The sequence below is a fragment of the Aythya ferina genome (genome assembly GCF_964211825.1).
Source record: "Aythya ferina genome assembly, chromosome: 11".
In the NCBI taxonomy this organism is placed as follows: Eukaryota; Metazoa; Chordata; class Aves; order Anseriformes; family Anatidae; genus Aythya; species Aythya ferina.
The window spans coordinates 21206103-21229603 of record NC_140307.1 but is presented as its reverse complement, the minus strand read 5'-3'; the positions used below and the strand labels follow the sequence as shown (position 1 = coordinate 21229603).

Sequence of the window (23501 nt, the reverse complement as noted above, 5' to 3'; positions counted from 1 at the left end):
GCAGAGCGTGTGTATCTTGGATTTGTAGTCCTGGGAAGAGGGACAGGTCCAAAGAAAAATCTTAGTTTGAAAGCTCCTTCAGCCTTTTTTGTTGTTTATGACAAATCTCTTGAGTGTTCAAGAGATTTCATTTGTTGCTTTTACATCAGCTTGTTTCATATAAGCTGTGAAATGACTATTAGACAGATTACCAGCCTTAAAGGATTATATGCATCTTTCATCATAGGTGCTGCTGCAATATAAACACTATAACAATAATCAGCTTAGTTAAGTTCAAGCAGGTGGTCTAAAGCGAAAAGGTATTTTGTAGGACTAGAAGGTGTTCTGAGCAAATTTGCCGACGACATCAAACTTGGAGGAGTTGTGGACTCTGATGAGGGTGGAAAGGCCTTGCAGAGAGACCTGGACAGATTGGAGAGCTGGGCGATCACCAACCACATGAAGTTTAACAAAAGCAAGTGCTGGGTCCTGCACCTGGGATGGGGCAACCCTGGCTTTACGTACAGACTGGGCGATAAGATGCTGGAGAGCAGCCCTGCAGAGAGGGATCTGGGGTTTGGGATGGTAGCAAGTTGAATATGAGCCAGCAGTGTGCCCTGGCAGCCAGGAGGGCCAACCAGATCCTGGGGTGCACCAAGCACAGCATTGCTAGTCGGTTGAGGGAAGAGATTATCCTGCTCTACTCTGCATTGGTCCGGCCTCACTTTGAGTACTGTGTGCAGTTCTGGGCACCACAGTACAAAAAGGACATTCAACTGTTGGAGAGTGTCCAGAGGAGGGTGACGAAGACGGTGAAGGGTCTAGAGGGAAAGACATACAAGGAGCGGTTGAGGGCACTGGAGAGGAGGAGGCTGAGGGGGGACCTCATCGCGGTCTACAACTTCCTTGCGAGGGGGAGTGGAGAGGCAAGTGACCTATTCTCTGTAAACACCAGTGATAGGACCTGCGGGAATGGTGTCATGCTGAGGCAGGGGAAGTATAGGCTTGACATCAGGAACAAGTTCTTCACTGAGAGGGTGGTTGCACACTGGAACAGGCTCCCCAGTGAGGCAGTCACTGCACCAAGCCTGTCTGAATTTAAGAAGCAATTGGACTGTGCACTTAGTCACACGGCCTAAATTTTGGGTAGACCTGTGTGGTGCCAGGAGTTGGACTTGATGATCAGTACGAGTCCCTTCCAACTCGGGATATTCTATGATTCTATGACTCTACTTTTCCTTCCATCTTCAACAGATGAACATGTGATTATGTAGGCAATTAGGAAAATTGCTTAGAGGTGTTTTGAAATCCTATGTTCTAGGTAACCAGGGTTCGTATTTTTTGTTGTTGCTGTAGTGTTGTGTTTTTCTTTTTTCTTTTTTCCTGTATATTCTTTTAACCTACAGATTTCATAACGTGACATGGACATAAACGGCTTATTTTTCTTATCTGCTTTGTGGTTTCTTTTTTTTTTTTTTTTTTTTTTAAATGCCTACCATGGCAAGACTGTGAGTAGAGTTCCTTCCTATCCAGTTGATGAGCTTGCAATTGTTCATTCAAGTTATAATGGCAATGAATTCTAGCTTTTCTCCATTCCAGCATAGAATGGTCTCCAAATCTATGCATTTGTTAGATTTTTCTCCTGCTACCCTTGACATGCAGTTCATTTGTGGCTCTTTGACTGCTGCTTCTGTGGCATGATTTGGAGTGTGGTGAACAAGGTGGTTATCAGTAGGGCTGAGCTGGTGGCTCTCTGTGGCTGCTTCATGCCATCTCTTGGGTGGGCTGGCTGCTACAGAGCTGATGGGATGCTGAAGGTTAATCAGCTACGTGATGTCTTTGTGGTTGAGAATGAAGATGAGGTCCAAAATAACTTTATTTCATGTTCGTCAGTGACTTGGGATTTGCCCCTTCATAACAGAAATATTCTATTTTTCTCAAGTTATTCAATATCTAAATTAATGTATTACTTTGAAACAAATTACGCATGTTACTGGTGTTTGTAATAGTAAACGTATATGCCAAGTTCTTAAATGGATATCGAAGTTATATAAAGCACTTTTATACCTTAAAGTAACTGTAAAACCAGAAAGGAAAACAGAGCTATACAACTACTTGTAAAGATTCAGTGAATTTATTACTTCTTTAGTGTTTCATTATAGGGGTAAACTAACTGTTTGTCAAAATTTGTAGATTAATACCAGTTGTCCATAAACAATTTTGAGAATAATTATACTGTCTTAGAGAAAATTCATGTGACCAAGAAAGTGCCTGAGATAAGCAATCATTTCTGTTGTCGTTTTAAAATATTTTCTTTTGTGTAGAATTCCCTTGGGTATTTTCAATGACTGGTGTAAAACTATGATGGTTTTAATTTTGTCAAAAGGTATTATTAAAAATATTTATGACAGCATTATAATATACACGGCTACAGAAGTAAACGTGAATAAAGCACAGTTCAAGAGTTTTGAAATAAAGACAGGAGTTATGGATAACTAGAGATTTATACCCACACAATTTGTTTCTACTTTACGCATCTTTTCTTGGAACAATGCTGAGAAGAATATTCAAGTCTGAATATTGTTTGTGTGTGCCCAACAAAATAAGTTTCAGAGTAGGAACCCAGCTAAAACAGATGGCGTGTTATACGAAGGTCCTGGGATAGAGCAACCCTGGTTATCTCTGCAGGCTGGGAGGCTGGAGAGCAGCCCCACAGAAAGGAGTCTGGGGGTTTTGGTCGTTGGCAAGCTGCTCATGACCCAGCACTGCGCCCTGGTGGCCAGGAGGGCCAGCTGTATCCTGGGGTGCATCAGGCACAGCATTGCTAGTCAGTTGACAGAAGGGATCGTTCTGCTCTGTGCTGGAAAGGTGTCACCTCGAGTGCTGTGTGCAGTTTTGATCAACACAACATAAGAAGGACATACAACTATTAAAGAACCTCCAAGGGAGGGCTATGGAGATTTTGAAGGGTCTGGAGGGCCAGGTGTATGAGGAGTGGATGAACTCCCTTGGTTTGTTCCGCCCAGAGCTGAGCAGGCTGAGGGCAGGCCTCATGGTGGCCTGCAACTTTCTCACGAGGGGAGCGGAGGGGCAGGCACTGAGCTCTGCTCTCTGGGGACAGTGACAGGACCTGAGGGAATGGCATGGAGCTGGGACAAGCAAGGATCTGTCTAGGTGTTAGGGAAAGGTTTTTCACTAAGAGGGTGGTCGGGCACTGGGACAGGCTGCCTGGGGAAAGCGGTCATGGCACTGAGCCTGCTGGAGTTCAAGAAGCATTTGGACAGTGCTTTCAGACAGATGGTTGGTTGGATTTTGGGGTTGTCCTGTGTGGAGCCAGGGTCTGGACCTGATGATCATTTTGGTTCCCTCCAACATGGGACATTCTGTGATTCTGTCTGTCTGAAATCTGAATATGGCAACATTCAGAACATGGCATTTTCAGACTTTGCCATGACCTTGGTTTAGTTTCTTCTTTCTAGATAGTCCAAATAGAAGTGTCAAGATGGACATTGCAGAGGGCGCAAATAGTTAAGAAATGCAGGGGAAATATTTTTCCCCATGCAGTGCCACAAATAAATTGCAAGCAGAACAAGCAGGAGACTGATTCCACTTGAACCGTGGATGAAGGGGGGCATTTCATCCTTCTGTCTCTTGTAAATCCAATTCAATTTTTGGAACCGAGATACTATTTAACCACATAAAAAGCTGTACCAGGTTCCCTTTTTGCAGTGGGTTTTGCTCATAGTAATACAGAGCAGACTGTATACTCTGCCAGAGAATGATCTGCTTAGGATAGAGTGGAAATGTACATTAGTAAGACAATGTAAAGATTTCACACTTCTGCTGCTTCCTTAGTGCTTGTGTTGGAAATAAATGACAGACTCTGGGACACAAATTCTAGTCTTCATTTGCACTTTCTGTAGGTACCAAGGAAAAAAATCAGAAGCCTAAACATAGACATCTAATGCCATTTTAGATGCATTGTGTACCTGAGACATCTATCAGGGCTAGCAGGTGTGACAGATGACTTAATGCCTTCTATAGCAGCAGTTGAAAGCTGTGGTGGGATACCCTCAGGCATCTAAAATAGCACTGGATTTCTATGTTTAGGCACCTGCATTGCTCCTTAATGCTCTGTTGTAATTAATCAAATAAGTTAAAGATCACTTAAACACTTATATAGGTACGTTTGTATGTATTTCATAAATTACCTGAGGGTAATCTGATAGCAGAAGTTGGTGATACAAGATTTAAGCTATATTTCCTTTTGTATTGGTTTAAGTTGATTTAAAAATTTCTTATAGCACAACTTGTATGCAAATTTGCACAAGTGAGTTCATGGCTTAGTTTTTAAAATAATCAGCTGCAAAATTCTAGATCCTTCAGTTTTTATTCCAGGAAAACATGGGGGATTGGGAGAACTAAAATGCGTGTTATCACTTATGATATTTAAAACATAATGAACCTCTCCACCACCTCAAAGACTGTGCCCCAGCCACACTTTCTTTAGAAGTGATGGCAACATTTCTCATTTTGAGGCATTCAGTAACCAGGTAATGTAGGTATTTAAATAGATTCAATAAATACTAAATAATGGTGTTCTGGAAGTGGTAGTTACCCATTGAGCTCTATGATCAAAAAGAAATTTTGAGTATTGCAGTATTATATTATGTATTTACATTCTCCATAGTCAATGTGTAGTTAAACAATAAGGCACAACAGGCATTAATCCCTTTGAAATATACTCCCAGTGTCAGAGATATTATTGGGAATGCGACTAAAGGGCATGTTACATTAACTACCCGAATGGTACAGTAATCTTCCATAAATTCATTACCTGGGGTGTCTCACAATTGTTTTGAAATGGTAATTTAAATAAATAAAAATCCTCAAGGAGTTTCTCCTCTATTTCCAGGGGATTTTAACAGAAATTGGACATCACTGGTAGCTAGTAGAAATACTTACATTTATGTGCTGCATTTGAAGATGTTTGCTTCATTCATGTTATGTCTAATGTCATGACATGGTCATAGCTACCAGAACGATTAAAACCTCAAAGTACATGCACAACCATTATCAGTAATCCGAGTAGCTTTTCCTTTGTGTTATCCATATTTATTTTTTTTAACCAAAGGCAGAAATCATTTGTTTTAAACTCAGATAGTGGTGGAAACCATAACACAATAAGAGCCTTTTTTTTTTTTTTTTCTTTAGGAAGGTGTAAAACAAGTTGCATTAATAGTTGTTTTTTTTAATAGCACTTGACATGTTCCAGTGTGGAACATATAGTTATTACAAATTATGGGAAGAGCAAACACAAGTAGGAGCAGACTTCTTGTTTCTTTTCTTGTCAAATATGCAATCACAGTACAAGACACTTTCATTTTAAAATATGGAAATGTATATATTCATTGTTTTTAACATCTGTTCTTTTCCAATTGTTTTCTTACCAGCTATTCTTAAATATTTCAGAGAAAACCCAAGGGCTTATTAAAATTTTAGTAAGAAAGTTTTTGTTGTTTGTTTGTTTGTTTTCAGGGCACATAAGATGTTACCTCTAAAGAAGTATTAGTGAATTACTTCTTTCCTTTGACTGTAATGATTTTATAATTATACTTTGTCATAAGGGAAATCTACACAGGTTCATTGTTTTTCATCTTTTCTGGGTAAAGGTTAATCTTTCCCTGGAATGTGGACAGATGGGAATAACTATTGTAAGCATTAGTCATGATGATTTATGTGTAAAAATTAGGATTTTTTATGGTATTTTTAGCTTGATCTTTTTTTTTAAAAAAAAAAAAAAAAAAAAGAAAAAAAAAAAAAGAAAAGGAACAAAAACAAACAAACAAACAAAAAAAAAGGATGCATCCCACAAGATTTTGGTCCCTCTCTGTATATTGATAAATTGGAGAATGATGACAAAGAATACTCTGAGCCAGAAATTATGATTGCAGAATTTATTTTCTTGTGGGGTAGTATCTTCACAGGTATGGACTTGGGAAGAGATTCATTGTTGAATCAATGATCAGGACAACTGGGATCTTTTTGTCATCCTTATTGTGGGGTATTGTCTGTTTCCTAGTACTGTTTGGAGTATTTCTACTAATTTATTCTCTGCACACATGAAATACAGATAAAGCCTTTGGTTTATTCTGCATAGTATTATTATTTCTGCTATTTTGGCTTTTAGCACTAAAAGTCTCAATTTTTTGTTCTACAATTGAGTTGTCCATAGAGGATTTTTGTGGTAGGCAATGGGAGAGGGTCCCCTTGTGGAAATGACTTGATGTCTGTTGAGAGCTGTGTGCAATCCTACAAGTCCAAAAGTTATTTCTAGTTCTGTATCTGTACTCCAGGGCTCCAGCATCTCATAGTACACTAAAGAACAACAACAAAATTCTAACTTGCTATAGTGTGACTCTTGTAAGTGACACTTGTAAGCAAGACACTAATTTTCAGGTCAAATTTAATGGCAAACAGAAACATCTAAAAATTTGCAGTATTGCATAATGAATTGCTAATCCATAATAATAGGAACAAAATGTCTTCCTCAGTCTTTTTAGTAAGCAGCTGACCGAAGTGTAAGGATTTCTATATCATCCTTAAATTTATTTATTTAAGCTCAACTAGAAAGCAGATAATGTATTGCTGTCAACTTATTTAAATATCTGATCCTCTCCAAATCCTACTAAGCTCTTGGCTGAAAGTTTCTCTTGTAGCAAACTCTACAAGTTAGTCATGCACTGTGTAAAAATGCTGTCTTTCCTCAATTTGTGTTTTTGCCTACCAATTTTGTTTTTTATTCTACCAATTTATTCTGTGAGAAATGGTGAATAGAAATGTCTGACTTAACCACACTGTACAATTTACTGTTCTACATAGCCTTATTATATCCAATCTTCTGTATTCTCTTATGGAGCCTAAATATTCCTTGTCTTTAGATCCTCCTTCTGTACCTATAATAATTTCCATTGCCTATCCCTGTTTGATCTCCTCCCTGTTTTCTAGTGTTGACTTTGTGTAATTGCACTATTGTATTTTCAGTGTTCATTTATAGCAATACTGTTACCTTTTTTTTTTTTTTTTTTTTTTTTTTTAAACTTTGGATGTTATTGTGCTGGGCAAAGATTTGTAATTCTTTGTCTTCCTCATAGATGCCTGGAGCTTTTTCCCTTCATGTTTGCAGTCCAGGCTCAAAGCATATGTGTAAGCCTGCATATGCAAGAGAAGGCTCTAGCAAATGGCAGTAAACCTTCTTTAAGAACTATTTTGAAACCATCTGTAGGAAGCTCTGTGGCCTCTCAGATCTTCATTACTCCTTTCCTCTTCTGACTGGAGCCAGAACTAGTTACCTCTAGTAAAGAGGGAAGGAGCTAATTACTTATAATTGGTCCCTAGGGGTGTCACTGGCATGTCCACCCAAGTGTGGCGTGGCAAGTGCAGGTAAACTGGTGTACTGCCTTGCTGCTGCCAAGACAAATTGTGTGTTCTGGCTTCTTTTACCTCCTCCTCATAAACCTCCTGTGAGCTGTCTCAAGGATTTAAATGCCTAGAAAACTGGCATGTGCTGGAAATAAATAAATAAATAAATAAAAGAGCTAGTGCTCTGAAGTAGCTCTCTGCAGGGGTCAGGCCAGCGTTAAGGGATTAATAACCCTGTTCATATTAGCTAGTTATTAGAGGTTGTTTGTACTGTTCACCTGCACACCAAGAATAGTTTGTATTATTCTTTGTAGAGTTCATTGCCTTGTGTCAGAGTTCATTAATTTCCTATATTCGTTAGTGTTACAATTTTCACCAGATCTTCTTTAGGGGCAGGGTGATTCATTAGCCACTCTGCCTTCATCTGTTTTTGCCTTGGTAACCAGATCCTGGGCCTGGACCCTGGGCCTACATGGCAAGGGAAGAACCTTGTGGCACATTTACAGAGGGTCTGGATAACAAACCAAACTGGGTTAGTTACAGGCTTGAATGGTCATTTAATATCTATGTGTTTTCCTCCACTGACTCAGTTCAATGGTGGGTTTGTGGTTTTGTTTGGTTGTTGAGGTTTTGTTTTTGCTTTACTCCTTCCAGAACAAGAATGTAACATAGGTTGGCCCTGCTCCTTGGGTGTAGTTTAAGCCTTTCAAATCCTCTCAGAGCTGTATAAGTACCATGATTAATATTTGTAAAACTTAAAATACTCAAACGTCTTTCAGGATGAGAAAACACAGGTAAGTGGCAAAATTTTCTCAGCGACACTGCCTAAGACCTCATTAAAGGCTGCAGAAACTCTTTGAGAAGGTAAACAGTCAAATGAGTCTTATGTCAACCTTGAAACCCACATTTCAGTAAAACAAAATAGCTTTTTTGTAGCCCATGTGTGAAGTGAGTTCAAAATAATTACAGAAAAGCCACTGTGCCATATATATTGATGCATGTCAAATTAATCCTTTAAACTTGATTGAGGGCTATTAAATTGTTCTGCACTTTCCAAATTGCATATTTCTTGGGGGGGGGGGGGAGGGGAGGGGGAAGAAGGAACATAAAGGGCTGAAACTTACTGAATATAATTAGCCATAACTTGCAGTACTATTTATTTGCTTTTGTTCAGCCAGCTCTAATTCACTTACCACACACTTGATGATGTTACAGATGCTGAAGAAGTTTATGAGGAATTCATATATTATTGAGTGCTTGAGTGCTAAAAATTTCTGAAGCATTTAAACAAGAGGAAATGTAAGAGGAAAAAATATTCTTAGGAATCTACAAATAGGTGGGTACAGGCATCCTACACAATCAGTCGTTTAATGTTTTGAAGTTGTTGTGGTGGTTTTACCGTGCTGGGCAGCTAAACCCCACAACCGCTCTCTCACTCCCCCTCCTTTAGATAAGGAGGGGGAGAAGTAAAGCAAAGAACAACTCACGGGTTGAGATAAGGATAATTTAATTAAAGGGAAATAATTATAATAATTAAATAAAGACTACCATGAACTAAACAATTTAACTAAGGGGAAAATAAAAGGGAAAGGGGAAAAAAGGGAGGAAAACAAACAAACAAAATAAATGAAAGCTATATGGAAGTGCAGAGGAAAGAAATTACTCTCTACTTCCCACAAATGAGCGATGATTGACCACGTCCTTGAAGCAAGGCCTCAACGCACGCAGCCGGTATTCGAGAGGAGGACCGACGTCTTCTCAACGAGAGCCCACCCCTCCCCTCTTCTTCCTGTTTCCACCTTTTATTGCTGAGTGTGACACCACATGGTATGGAATATCCCTTTGATTGGTTTAGGTCAGCTGCTCTAGTGATGTTTCTCTCCTCACTTTTTGCCCACCCCCTAGGAGGGTTAGAGAAAGGCCCAATGCTGTGCCACTGCTGCTCAGCAGTAGACACAACACTGGTGTGATAACACTGCTGTTCCAGCTACAAGTATAGAGTACGGCACTGAATGGGCTGCTGCCGGGAAAGTTAACATTCCAGCCAGACCCAGTACAACTTCCACCCCTTATTCCATAACATTTGTGTCACACTCAGATCCCCATACTTTAGCATACAAGCATTCTCATCATTATCCCTTGTCCTTTAACAGGACAAGGATTTAACAGGACAGGATAGGCAGGTGTATCTTTTCATTCCATAGGTCTTTCTTGGAAAATGTTCATAAGAACTGTTGATGATTAGGTCTTCATCTGCCAGAGTGGCCACTCAAGGCAGGCGGAGTTGGATGTCTGGACACCAGCACCAGGTTAGCTCAAGTCCTTGTTGCACTGCCCGGCTCCTTGCAAAGTTGACCTGTCGTTGATCCTACAGCATCTTCCTACAACATATAACTTAGATTATAGATTAGTTTTCTCTCAATGTCAAATCTCCTTGAGGCACACACTTGATATCCCCATTCTTTTGCATGACCCACCAGGTATACCCTGGTCCTTGGGCGAAGACAATCCCACGAGTGGGTTTGCCTTTTCCCGAGGCAGGAGCAACCCACACTGCCTTCCCCATCCACCTTCCTATATGCACTACGGGAACCTTAGCTCCTTTCACAGTGTGTAGGGGTTTTGTTTCGGCAGGACCAGCACGGCTGTCAGACCCCTATTGTTAACTAGCCAAGTGGCTTCTGGTAGATTTGTGTCCCATTGTTTCCACGTCCCAGCACCTAATGCTCGTAACATAGTCTTTAACAGTCCATTGTACCTCTCAACCTTCCCAGAGGCTTGTGGGTGGTAAGGGATGTGGTACACCCACTCAATACCATGCCTCTTTGCCCAGGAGGTAACAAGATTGTTTCGGAAATGACTCCCATTGTCAGACTCAATTCTCTCTGGTGTACCATGACGCCACAATACTTGTCTTTCCAGGCCCAAGATAGTGTTTCGGGCCGTGGCATGGTTTACAGGGTATGTTTCCAGCCACCCAGTAGTTGCTTCTACCATGGTGAGTATGTACCGTTTGCCTTGGCGAGTTTTTGGGAGTGGTCCGATATAGTCAATTTGCCAGGCCTCACCATATTGAAACCCTAACCATCTGCCCCTGTTCCAGGGAGATTTTACCTTCATGGCTTTCTTGATTGCAGCACAGGTCTCACACTCATGGGTAACCTGTGTGATGGCCTCAATGGTCAAGTCCACCCCTCGATCACGAGCCCATCTGTAAGTGGCATCTCTCCCCAGATGTCCTGATGTTTCATGGGCCCATCGAGCTACAAACAGCTCACCCTTACGTTCCCAGTCTAGGTCCACCTGAGCCACTTCAATTTTCGAAGCTCGATCCACTTCTTTGTTGTTCTGATGTTCTTCAGTAGTGCGACTCTTGGGCATGTGGGCATCTACATGACGTACTTTAACATCCAGGTTTTCTACCCGGGCAGCAATATCTTGCCACAGGGTAGCAGCCCAGATAGGCTTACCTCTGCGCTGCCAGTTGCTCTCTTTCCATTGCTGCAGCCACCCCCACAGAGCATTTGCCACCATCCATGAGTCAGTATAAAGATACAATACTGGCCAATTTTCTCTTTCGGCGATATCTAGGGCTAGTTGTATGGCTTTTACTTCTGCATACTGACTCGACTCACCTTCCCCTTCCATGGCTTCCACAACTCGTCGTATGGGATTCCACACAGCAGCTTTCCATTTCCGATGGCTCCCTATCACACGGCAGGATCCGTCAGTAAACAACGCATACTGCTTTCTGTCTTCTGGCAACTCATTGTATGGTGGTGCCTCTTCAGCACGGGTTACCTCTTCTGTTGGCACTCCGAAATCTCTGCCTTCCGGCCAGTCCATAATCTCTTCCAGGATTCCTGGGCGATTGGGTTTTCCCATTCGAGCCCGCTGTGTAATTAACGCTATCCACTTACTCCATGTAGCATCAGTTGCATGGTGTGTAGTGGGAATTTTCTCTTTGAACATCCAATGTAACACAGGTAGCCGCGGTGCCAAGAGGAGCTGTGCCTCTGTACCCACAACTTCTGAAGCAGCTCGAACACCCTCATATGCTGTGAGTATTTCCTTTTCAGTTGGGGTGTAATTGGCTTCTGATCCTCGATAGCCCCGACTCCAGAAGCCCAGAGGTCGACCTTGAGTTTCTTCTGGGGTTTTCTGCCAAAGGCTCCAGGTGAGCCCATGCTCCCCAGCTGCAGTGTACAGTATATTTTGCACAGCTGGTCCAGTACGGACAGGCCCAAGGGCTACTGCACGAGCTATTTCTTGTTTGATTTGTTCAAATGCCTGTTGTTGCTCAGGGCCCCACTCAAAATAGTTTCTCTTTCGAGTCACTCGATATAGAGGACTCACAAGCTGACTATAGCCTGGCACATGCATTTTCCAGAATCCCACGAGGCCTAGGAAAGCTTGCGTTTCCTTTTTGCTAGTTGGCGGAGACATTGCTGTTATTTTATTGATCACATCCATTGGAATATGGCGACGTCCATCCTGCCATTTTACCCCCAAGAACTGGATTTCCTGTGTAGGCCCCTTGACCTTGCTCTTTTTAATGGCAAAACCAGCTTTCAGGAGAATTTGGATTATTTTCTTCCCTTTCTCAAAAACTTCTTCTGCTGTGTTGCCCCACACGAGGATGTCGTCAATGTACTGAAGATGCTCAGGAGCTCCCCCTTGCTCCAGTGCAGACTGGATCAGTCCATGGCAAATGGTAGGGCTGTGTTTCCACCCCTGGGGCAGCCGATTCCAGGTGTATTGGATGCCCCTCCAAGTGAAAGCAAACTGCGGCCTGCATGCTGCTGCTAAAGGGATGGAGAAAAATGCATTAGCAATATCAATTGTGGCATACCACTTGGCTGCCTTTGACTCTAGTTCGTACTGAAGTTCTAGCATGTCTGGCACTGCAGCACTCAGTGGTGGCGTGACTTCATTCAGGCCTCGATAGTCCACTGTTAGCCTCCACTCGCCATTAGACTTTCGTACTGGCCATATAGGACTATTAAAGGGTGAGCGAGTCTTGCTGATTACTCCCTGACTCTCCAGTCGGTGAACCAACTCATGGATGGGAATCAGGGAGTCTCGGTTGGTGCGATATTGCCGTCGGTGCACCGTTGTGGTAGCAATTGGTACCTGTTGTTCTTCAACCTTCAGCAATCCTACAACAGAAGGGTCTTCTGAAAGGCCAGGCAGGGTAGACAGCTGCCTAATCTTCTCTGTGCTCAAAGCAGCTATGCCAAAAGCCCACCGGTATCCTTTTGGATCCTTGAAGTACCCTCTCTTGAGATAGTCTATGCCAAGGATGCACGGAGCCTCTGGGCCAGTCACAATGGGATGCTTTTGCCACTCATTCCCAGTTAGACTCACTTCAGCTTCCAGTACAGATAGTTGTTGGGATCCCCCTGTCACTCCAGAGATACAGGTGAGTTCTGTCCCTTGGTAGCCTGATGGCATTATGGTACATTGTGCGCCAGTGTCCACTAAAGCTTTGTATTCCTGTGGTTCTGATGTTCCAGGCCATCGGATCCACACAGTCCAATAAATCCGGTTATCCCTCTCCTCTACCTGGCCAGAGGCAGGGCCCCTCTAGTCCTGGCTGGAGCGTCTGCCACTTAATTCTTGCAAATGCACAAATTCTGGCAAATGAGAGGTAGAGGTCCCTTCATCGTGGTCAAGAATAACATCAGCTCTTCTACTGCCTCTGGGGTACTGCCCAATAGAAACTGGAGCAGCATTTCTCTTAGGAGCCCCTCTTCTTGCTGCTGTATTTCCTTTCAGTTCACGTACCCGAGCAGCTAGGGTTGAAGTAGGTACACCATCCCATTTCCTCATATCTTCCCCATGGTCACGCAGATAAAACCACAAGGTGCCACGTGGTGTGCGTCTTGGGTACTCTCTCTCTTGAGCAGGCGAATGCTGATTCTTAGTGGCTGAAGTATCACTCTGTCTAGATGAGGGGGAATATACTTTCTCCACAAGCTTGTCAAGTCCTTTAGACAATTTCTCCACAGCTGAGACACAGGACTGTAGCGGACCAGAGAGATTGTCTTCATATTTTTGAAGTTGGCAGGAGACATCATACATTGTTGGTCCCATCCCCTCATCCCAGTGAATTGCTGCCAGGGTACTGGCATGTGCTGCTGGTGCACTCCGCACAAATTTACGCCACATGGATGTTGTGCACTGGACTTCATCGGGGTCTTGAGGTGTCTGGGCATTGTCCAAATCACTATAAATCATCTACCGCACAGCTAATTCCCGCAGATGTTGGAGACCTTTATCCACAGTGGTCCACTTGCCTATGTGATATACAATATCTTCCTTATGGGGATATCTTTCTTTGATAGCTGCCAGGAGTCGTCTCCAGAGGCTGAGGGCCTGTGCTCCTCTCCCGATTACTTTGTCGATTACCCTTTCTCTAGAGAGGGATCCCAGCTGCTTGGCTTCATTGCCTTCTAATTGTAGGCTACTGGCCCCAGCATCCCAGCATCGGAGCAGCCAAGTGAGGATGTGTTCACCTGGGCGTCGACCATAATCCTTTCGTATTTCTCGCATCTCACTCAGGGATAAGGATCGAGTGATTTCTGATTCCTTTATGATTTCCGTCTCGTCTTCCTGCTGTTTTTGTGACGGCTCTGCTTTAGAGGTACCTGCCAATTCCCCTTCTCCCTCCTGCTTAGGAGAGCCTTCTTCCCTTACTAAACGAGCTGACCTCCGTTTCCATTGTTTTGACTTGACTATGGGGGCGACTGATACCATAGTTGGTTGGTCCTCTGGGTCAGCCACAGCATGTGTTACTTGGTCATCAGATTCAGAGACTTCCTCCCTCTCTTCAAGTTGCTGGATGATGTTAAACAGTGTTTGATAGGAATAAACCAGGACCCAGCACAATGCTGCAAGCTGTTGTTCTCCGGCATTATCAGGATCAGGACATACAACTCTCAAACATTCTACCAAGTTTTTAGGATTTAGCACTTGCTCAGGGGTGAAGTTCAAAACTATTGGAGGAGACACTCGTGACAGGTATCTGCTAACATCATCCCACACACCGTGCCACTCACCACGAGACTGTTTCGGGACAGATTCCCAAATAAGTTTTTTAAACAATCGACTAATCTTAGAGAGAAAATGAAACCTGTTATTCAGAATTAGAAATAGCAATACATGGGTTACAGATGGATCTTCAAAATACTCCCAAACTGTTGTAATTAACCCACTGTGAAAGAAGGGAAAGGTACCATTCCTGATATTATTAATAAACTGGTGTCCAGATGAGAAAAGGAAGGCAGTGTAGTTCTGAATATTCTCTGAAAGATAGTTTCCATGGGACCCAAATGATAACAGCGCAGAGCCTGAATTCCAGAGTAAAACCAAGGTCAGTGCTTGGCAGCACAACGAATTAAAAAAAGTGAACACAGATTGTAGCACTTGGTCGGATCGGATATATAGGAGAAAGGAGAATATGACACGAATTGCATGACATATGAACAAAGCCATTATTATTAACAGGGCAAGGAACATGGTTACTAGCAAGCAAGTGTGTTAGTTGTATGCGTTTAATCAATTCTATTGTTATCTCAACCCTTCGAGCCCCACGTTGGGCGCCAAAAAGGACTGTGGTGGTTTTACCGTGCTGGGCAGCTAAACCCCACAACCGCTCTCTCACTCCCCCTCCTTTAGATAAGGAGGGGGAGAAGTAAAGCAAAGAACAACTCACGGGTTGAGATAAGGATAATTTAATTAAAGGGAAATAATTATAATAATTAAATAAAGACTACCATGAACTAAACAATTTAACTAAGGGGAAAATAAAAGGGAAAGGGGAAAAAAGGGAGGAAAACAAACAAACAAAATAAATGAAAGCTATATGGAAGTGCAGAGGAAAGAAATTACTCTCTACTTCCCACAAATGAGCGATGATTGACCACGTCCTTGAAGCAAGGCCTCAACGCACGCAGCCGGTATTCGAGAGGAGGACCGACGTCTTCTCAACGAGAGCCCACCCCTCCCCTCTTCTTCCTGTTTCCACCTTTTATTGCTGAGTGTGACACCACATGGTATGGAATATCCCTTTGATTGGTTTAGGTCAGCTGCTCTAGTGATGTTTCTCTCCTCACTTTTTGCCCACCCCCTAGGAGGGTTAGAGAAAGGCCCAATGCTGTGCCACTGCTGCTCAGCAGTAGACACAACACTGGTGTGATAACACTGCTGTTCCAGCTACAAGTATAGAGTACGGCACTGAATGGGCTGCTGCCGGGAAAGTTAACATTCCAGCCAGACCCAGTACAGTTGTTTACCTGTAGAATGAAAAACTTGACACATTTTCCCAGAGACTTCAGAATTTAAGAAATAATTCTTCCTATGGTGTGGTGCTGTCCTCTTTAAAATTGATTTAAGGTGCTAGACACTGTACAGTATTTCTTCTATAAATGTAAAATCATTAACAGTTGGATATTCATATTTTGAAAGTCATACAATTCAGAAATTTCTTTATATTAACTGTGTTTAAGTGTAGAAACAAACAAGAAATCTGTAAATATGCAGAAGGTGTTCTTGAGTTTGTCATTTCAGTATTGAATTGGATGATGGACAAAAACACTTTCAGCCTTTGAGTGCGAATCTTCTGTATTGCAAGTAGGTGTGTCATAACTGTCTTGTTTTGTATATGCATGCATACACTGTACAGTCTCATGGAGAAAAGGATGAAAGTCTTATTTAGAAACTGAATGAATCCCCACTGCTTCCATACAGCAAGAATGGATGTTTAAGGATGGTAAAAAAAAGGAACCATAAGTGGAGTAGGGGAAATAAACACTATCTTCCTCTAATCTAGTGCACAGAACTGACCTTTCTCATGACTATTTAACTCACTGCAGGAATGGCTTATTTGGTCTGCAGGGCCTATGTAACCCATACTCTGGTAATCCTGGGTGAAAATACAAACAGGCAACTCCATGGACTACTTGGAAATGTAAGAATAATTTTTGCATGGGCAACTCTTGAATATTTTATCAGGCTTCCATAGCAGTTATTGATCTGCTAAAGAACTAATAAAATAATTTAGATCCTAGACTAAAATATGGAAACTGTAGTCATACGTTCTTTATGTAATAAATAGCTGCCTTTTAACATTTCCTCCTTTGCTGAAAACAAGTGTGCAATATATGACAGTTCTAACTCCTCTGCTTATAGATTACTTTTAGTACAAGCTAGTAGGTAAGCACATTCATAGATGAGGAAGGGAGTGGAATACAAAGAAGTTACATGTATATTATAGGCCAGTGGTGAACTGTGCAAAACACAGTGTAGCATCTAGACTCTTGCACACTTCATATCCTCCTTAGGAGGAAATTACACAATATACATTTAGGTAATGTCTGAAGACAGTAGGCCAAAGTCATTGTTGACATAAGCAGGTACAATTCCAGTGACATATCCATTGTGATCTGTAGCTTCAAGGCTTCATATCAACACTAAAAGGAGCTAACAAAGGCAGATGAGCAGAAAGCAGGATGGCACAAGAAATTGATTTTTGACAAGTGAAAAACTGCTCATATTGGAAGAACTTCATGTACATATTGCTTCTTTCTCTTCAGCATCATGTACAGCAATGTTCCACCATCAACTTTTCTTCAGGTGATAAATCATTTTGGCGCCTCATCCACTTACTGACTTCTGGTGTCTGTGGAAAAGGTAGCAGAGTCTCTCCCTAGTAAACCCAATTTTATCTCTCTCTGACTGTAAGAAATCATCTCTTTGTCTCAAGAAAGATTTTCTGTGTCTGAGGCAACCCTGTGAAGCCACAGGGGGGAGAAAAAAAAAAAAAAAAAAGGAAGAAAAAAAATCTACATGCAGAAACATAATGCTGCTGTGTCAAGGAATTTGCTCATCTGCCTATGCCTAAGAAGGAAGAGGCCATGGCGAGTCTCAGTCCCTCTGTCCCTCTCATCCTCCTTGTTCTCACAATAACTTGGAAACATCCAGATACTTTCAGAAACCCTTGACAAAATATGTCCCATTCTAAGGAAACATTCAGCAAACATGATTTTCAGGAAACAGTAGATCTTAGCAAAAGCATTTTGTGTGCCACAAGTAACTATGGATTTGCTGAATAAGTTCTATGATAGCTTGTTCTAGCCTGCTGTAAAAATCTGCGCTGAGGTATTACCTTTGTTAAGGAGAACAGCAAAACTAACTTCAATTGGGTCATTTTTCACATTGAATCTCTAAGATGCCAGGAAGGGAGAGAAAGAATTTCCAGGAAAAAAAAAAAAAAAAAAGTTCATACTCAAAGCCACTACTGAACTTGGAGCTGATGGTGATTCAGTCTTGGTGTTTTAACAGTTGCTAGAGTTCTTTGGTGCCCTTTCCTCTGTGCTTTCTAGAGAATTCTTTTGAAATTGAAGGAATTGTGCCCACTCACATGTTGTGTTTATGGTTTGAAATTAAAGTTGAGTTAAAATAACAGCTGCACAGTTCAAAACATAGTATCTTATTTGAATTATTTGAATACATTTTTATTTTTTTTTAATTCAAGAGGTAGTTTTATTTTCTTATACCTCCAATATCTGGCAGTTGTCCTCATGCTCCCACTGTCAGTCATCATTTGCATAATCTTTGGTCTGCCATTGGAGGAGCAAACTGCATTCAAGGGACAAAATGAATTTTTTGTCAGTTTTCTCATTAGGTGTAAGTAAAAAGGAATATTTTGCTAAGCAGAGCTACTAATAGGAGCTATATTAATAATACAAGATAATTTTACAGCATGACTGTGCAACCAGAACAAGCCTTTGAAAAGGTCCAAACTTATGACTGTGACTGAATAAACCCATTAATTCCTTACGCATTTTCATTCTGATTGCCTGGAATGAGAATGGAAGTATGCTACCCTTTATTATAGGGAAGGAAGAGGTGCTGTATGCAGAACACCACAGCACATATGTGGTTGCCTATAAAAACCTATGCAGACTGGGAACACCATATTTTTAGATCAGAAAATAGCTTTTACTCTGGGGTGTGTCTTTTGCTTACAGAACTTCCCTTCCTGATGTTGTTTCAGGTGTATCATGTTAAAAATGTTTAACAAATTAGAGCAAATAATTATAAATGAAGAAACATATACTATCTTTCTGCTTTCTTAAGTGCAATGGGGGGGGGAAACTGCTGAAGCATTGCATCTTTTGTTCTACTATTGATCAGACTTACTCTTGCATATTTTTAAATGTACCATTGGAGGTGTTATTAGCAAATATATTTATATATTCTTAAGAAACACTGTTGTGAAATGTTGAAAAGTCTTTTTTTAAACTCTTTGCAGAGAAGTTCTCTGGTCTTCACTGGCATTAGGCAGTAGACCAAAAAGGATAAGTATTGCTTGTAAAAAAAATACAATAAATAAATAAGATAAATCACTGGAATCTTCTAGGAAAGAATACCAGTGGATAAAGGAACTTGTAGCTGGTTTTCTGATCCCGTAATCCTTCAGTGTTCATCTCTGACCTGCTTTAACTAAACCCATGTCTTAAATGACTTAAAATCTGTGTGTAATTGGGGGTTTCTGTTGCTACTTTCTATTTGCAGCTATCTCTTCACAGTGTAATGAGAAAATAAAAATAGTCCAGCTCTATATTGCTGCTTGTAGCAATTTTACAATCATAGGAATTTGTCACTTGATCTCCCCTGCCACACCAAAACTGCAATATGTGACAGAAGAAGCTGTGTGAATGCTTGGTAGACGTGAATGAATTCGATATGGCAAGGAAATACAAGAAAAGAAAATGGAGAGCAAGAATAATTATTTTAAGGGGAGAAATGCAGTATGGGGGAACAAAGGAAACATGAAAAGAATAAAGTTTACCACTGAGGAAGAGAAAATAAGGTGATAATTGGAAGAGATAAAGTTTTAGAAGAGATGGAGGAAGAATTCTACATTGAAACCGGTAAAGCAAGGCAACAAAAAAGTAGAGAAATTGAAAGAGGATGGTCACTTCAGTCTCTTAAGCTAATAACTTCAACATCTTCCTTTAAAGCTTCCTTTTAATGTCAAGGAAACTAAATAAGAGAATATATCAAAAAGATCTATTGTGAAAGCAGCTGACAAAAATCAGGAAATTTGGAGTTAATGTTAACACTATCTCTACTAGCTATTGTACTGCATTGTTTTTAGGGGTGGCTTGCATTGTTGTCCTAATCTTTAATACAAGATGTATTGTGCTTTCTATCAGAAATAGGCCATAGTACCCAAATTGTTACACCAATTACTTCTCTTATCATTCCCTGTTTAGACTTTGCTTCAGGTGCTTTTAAATGAGAATTTCTGAAATCTTGAAATTAAGCCTCTAGTTATTAGACATGATCCTTCAGACCTTGCATAGGAAGTAACTCCTTTTCATTCTCTGTTTGATAGACACTTCCTTGCATAAATAATAGAATGGCCCTGAATGAATTCACATTGCCTTTTGCCTCAGGGACAACAACAAGATTGGTAGATGACTCTGAGTATGATCCTCTGTCTATTGACATTATTTTTAAACTTTTCTTCCTCAGGCTCTGGCACTGTGTATTAAATAAATGATAAACATCATACCTAACAAAGAGCTTGAGAACTGTTTGAGCTACAGAGGGTGCTTCCCAGGTCGTTGAGATGTTTGTGTATGAATTATTTGTTGGGGGAGAGGGAAGGAGGGGAAGGAAGGGTATGTTATCCTGTCCCCAATTTTCTCAAACAACTGGTACTCAGCTGTGGAGATGGATAGTATCTAGAAGCATTGTTAACTTAAGTGTGTTTAAAAAAAAAAAAAAAAAAGTTATAAATCAATAATTATATTGTCTGAACCATTCAGCTTGTGGCTTGATCCAAAAATGAGAGAAACTGCTGTTTTTCCAAGTAGCTGTACTTTAAGCTAGTCCTTTAAGTCCTGTCACAGCAATTTGTCCTTGTGAAGCGTGAGAGGAGTGATAGTGGTAGAACTGCTACTTGCTTTCCTGATAAACATGATACACTAAACAACAAAAAACTCTCTTAAGGCCATTTTTACTTCCTAATTTCAATTAACATAAATCAGACCAAAAAAAAAAAAAAAAAGTGTTTTTTTTTGTTTTTGTTTTTTTTTTTTTTTAAAAAAGTGATTCCAGTATTATATGAGGGTATTATCTGTATGCAGGGTACGGACGTCCTTATTTTTCCTTGGATGCCAAACCAATTAATATAATTTGCTCACCTGCTGCTTTTAGAGCAAAAGAGAAGCCTCAGATGAAATGGTGATAACTTCGTTGTCCTTATTCTGAAATTGATCCATTAAACTGAAGCTGTGAGAGATGGCCCATCAGGAAGGTCACTTGGAGAAGGGAAGTGCATTGACTAGTTCAGGATGATGCTTCTGGGAGAAGCAGCAATAAAAATTGAGCCATTTAGCAGAGCTGTAATGACTTCTGGGTCCAAGAGGACTGATTACTCCAAAGACTATGCCTTCCATGTTTTATTTTTCTTCTGTAAGTATTTGTTACTCTTGTGTTTTGTTTGTTGTTTCTAAAAGTAGTGAGCTTTGGTAACATAAGCAGCACCCCCCCCCCCCCGACAGCCCAAAAAAAGATACAGTGAGTGAAAGGGAAGTGTCAGGAGAAACCCAGCATGCCTGTGATGTGACATTTTGTCTAATATATTGCCATGTTATTCCTGCACAAGTTTGTTAATTAGTCATTAAACTAAAGTTATCCCTATGATCTTGTCCAAAATGTCACATGAATAACATCTGTTTGGAACTGACAAACTAAGAAAATAAAAACCAACACAGTGATAATGATTAACTATGTAAGCAAGGTATTAATAGATGCAGTGAACTGTGTATCACAGTATGCTGTGATGACTTCAATTTGGAAGCTTACACTTGAAAGTTCCTAAAGTTTTTAAGTGAGTAGACTATTGTTAATACTTTTTATTTCTCAGGGAATACTGAAGGGATGTTATAATTAAAAAGAAAATTCTAGGCTTTGTAGGCTATCTAAGGATTACTTTGTCATGGCCTTGTAGAGCATAGCAGAAGACCCATTATGTTACTCAAAATAAGATTTAGTTTAATCAGCAGCTATTTTGGTTGTTAGACTTAAATTAAATGAAGGTCAGATTTAAATAGATAGTGGTCTTTCTGACTTTAAACTTATGTAAGACAAGTATAAGTAGTACTTCTCTTAAATCAAAAGAGACATGAGAATATGGAAATTCTAAAACTGAAGAAGATATAAGTGGAATGACTATATAAAGTATTTAGCATTCCCTCGGCCTTAGTTATTCAAGCAACTGAGAAATATATCACTATCAGTGAGGAGCTCTCACAGCTGTAGGACCTGTTTGGCTGTGAACTTGAAGCGGATCATCCCAGAGCAAAGATGGAAAAATCAGCCATTGTCCAAAAGGCATGGCAGTGATTAGGTTAAATGGGAAGTGTTCACATGAATGAAATTTTTAGCAGTAATATTTTTATGAAGGTGATTCCACAAAACTTGGAGGAGAAAAAATAAAATTTCTCTTCCTCTGTCATTGGGAAGAAACCAGCCATTAATGTCTCAAGTCTATCTGAGCACCTACCAGTCAGGTAAAATTCAGTCTACAGACAAAAAGCATTTCAACTGAGTCCATGTTGCTGAGTTTGCAATATTGTTGGTACAGTGAGTTTTGACAGTTTGCTTGGGGAGGCAATAGCTTACCAGTTTTCTGCTTTCTTGTCTTGTTCTTCTTATCAGTATCTCATTAGTGTATGGTTATGTCAATATTCCCCCCATTTTATCTCCTGAAATAGCTGTTAGTTGCCGATATGCCCACCATGAATCACTGGCAATGCTGATATTCCTGCTGGCCTGTGGCATCTTGCACACAGTATCTTTCATTCTGTGGTTATGCCATGCTGGTCAAATACCTCCTTCCTTGCTCTTTGCTTGTAGGAAAGCTTTGGTCCAGCAATTCTGCTCATAAAGGAAAAACTTTGGTAGCTGATTTTTTATTTATTTGTTTGTTTGTTTTTCTTACAGAGCCTCTCAGGTCATCTTATTTCTCTAAGAAAAATGAAACTGAAATTTTGAAACTTGAAATTTTTTCAATCCATCTCATTCCTTCATTTTTGCTGACCTATATTCAGGTGAGATACTAGCCTATTCAATTAAATTGACCAGCAGGAAAAAGCTGAAGACAGCTGTAATTCACATTTTAAGACAAGTTGGATCATGAAAACTGCTTTTGTGATTGATTATCTGTTGTAGTAGGCAGTGTCTTTATAAAGATTTTGAGATCTGCTGTTGTCGGAATAATTGAGCATTTAGTGTGTCATTGTGTATGGCAATGCCAGTCAATACCTCTTAGTACTCTCTAGACTAGACATGGAGTGCCTGGTAGGTAGACTTTAGGCACTACCTCTGCTCTTTTGGAGTTTCAGCATCATCTTCAATGAGAGCAGGATTAGGTCCTTTGTGCACAGTTGTTTTACTATTTATCAAAAGGTTTAAGTAGTCATTTGGGCATCTGGCTCCAGAAAATGGTTGTGAAATGGAAAGCTTGCAATGCAGCCCCAGTATTTCTTTCAAAGGCAGAGTCGATTTATTGTTGTGACGTACCATGCTCTTTATAAGATTACTTTGGGGCCTTAACCAACAGTTTTAAATATGTGGAAAAATTCCCGTTGACTTTAATTAGGGCTGGCTTAGTTGCACACTGAAGACTTAATTGCTGTCTGAAGTGAAAACATAATGGTGAGAGGTATTTATAACTACCAGAGATAAACTGATACTATTGGACTGATTTTACTTGTATGTCAGTAGGAAGTACAATTGTCCATATAATTCTTCTTACTGATTTTTATTACCTGCAGGTTGCTAATAAATAAAATAAACTCACATTTAAACTGTAGGATTGCATGACTAAAGAAAAAAATGGAAAAATAATTTTTGCTGCAGTGTTATTAATGAATAAATTCAGAGTAGTAGATCCACTAGGAAGAGGAATGACACAAAGTGAATGTGCAAGTCCAAATTTTCGATTGTTGGTTGGAAACAACAAATATGAAAAATTGTCATAAAAAAAAATGTTGCAAAACTTGTATTTGACTTGGTTT

General features: G+C 40.4%; 1 protein-coding gene across 4 annotated transcripts in view; it reads left to right on the top strand.

The window, feature by feature from the left end:
* Positions 1 to 23501, top strand: part of SEMA6D (semaphorin 6D) — a 245777-nt gene that overhangs the window by 11511 nt on the left and 210765 nt on the right. Inside the window, exon 2 of one of the 4 annotated variants that reach the window (XM_084531971.1) lies at positions 22426 to 22532. The exons of the other annotated variants lie outside the window; for them this stretch is intronic. The gene's annotated coding sequence lies outside the window, so the exon portion shown is untranslated. The remainder of the gene's footprint in view (positions 1 to 22425; positions 22533 to 23501) is intronic. 4 annotated transcript variants of the gene reach the window in all.